This window comes from Elephas maximus, chromosome 4 (assembly GCF_024166365.1).
Source record: "Elephas maximus indicus isolate mEleMax1 chromosome 4, mEleMax1 primary haplotype, whole genome shotgun sequence".
In the NCBI taxonomy this organism is placed as follows: Eukaryota; Metazoa; Chordata; class Mammalia; order Proboscidea; family Elephantidae; genus Elephas; species Elephas maximus.
Genome location: NC_064822.1, coordinates 49,700,680 through 49,701,685, shown reverse-complemented (window position 1 = coordinate 49,701,685; position 1,006 = coordinate 49,700,680). Strand labels below are relative to the sequence as shown.

At 44.4% G+C, this 1,006-nt stretch overlaps 1 pseudogene; it reads right to left on the bottom strand.

The window, feature by feature from the left end:
• Positions 1 to 287: 287 nt before the first annotated feature.
• On the bottom strand, positions 288 to 749 carry LOC126074660 (ubiquitin-conjugating enzyme E2 L3-like; annotated as a pseudogene).
• Positions 750 to 1,006: the final 257 nt, after the last annotated feature.

Here is a 1,006-nt window from a genome sequence, read left to right as displayed (position 1 = left end):
TTAAAAAGCAAAGATGTCACTTTGAGAACTAAGGTGCTCCTGACCTAAGCCATGATATATATATATATATATATATTATTTTTTAGAACATCTTAAATTTTTAATCCTTTCTTCACGGGTTACCTAGACCACTTTTGATTAAGAAAACTGTAGAAAGTTAATAACTGCCATAAGCAGACACCAGGCGGTGGCACACATCAATTCTCCACAGAGTCCTGCTTTGAGGGGGGTCTGAATGCACTGCTGGCGTCTCTGCTCACACTTGCTGGAATCAATCGTCGTAGATTTTAGTCCATAGGCCGCTTTTCCCCATATTTCTTTGCAAATTTTTCAGCGTTCTTACAGAATTTCTTACGGTCCTTAGAGTACTCTTCAGCTAGGTCAGCCCGGAGCGGGTGCTCGGGCTGGGGGTCATTCACGGGTGCTACGAGGGATTGGATTACTTGGTTGGTTTTGGTTGCTGGTTTCCAGTTCTCAGCACTAATTACTGGCAGACAGACCTGCCCCTTTTCATCGGTGTTCGGGTGATAGATCTTTGTTTTAAAATGTGATCTTCGGTGGTTTGAATGGATATTCTGAAAGTTGATTTCAATTCTGAAGTCCCCCTTATCACATGGAGGGTTGTCAGGAAAAATAAGGCCTTTCCAGCTCAATAAATTAGCTTCACCAACTTGGATGTTACAGAAGTTTTTCTTTCCACATTTGCAGATTTCTTCAAGCTCCTTCATCAGCCACCTGCTGGCTGCCATCTTGGATCTGGTGCTGCTCCTGTCCCAGAATGCATTGCGGCCGGCCTGGCAGCTAAACACCCTCCCTCCCCCCCACTTTCTGCAGAGTCCGTGATGTTTTAATCACCTCATGTGCATGCAGAAGCTGGGCAATGAATAAGTAAGACGGAAGAAGAATTGATGCCTTTGAATTATTGATGCCACGGACTGCCAGAAGAACGAACAAGTTCTGTATCAGGAGAAATACAGCCAGAGTGCTCCTTGGAAGAGAGGATGGA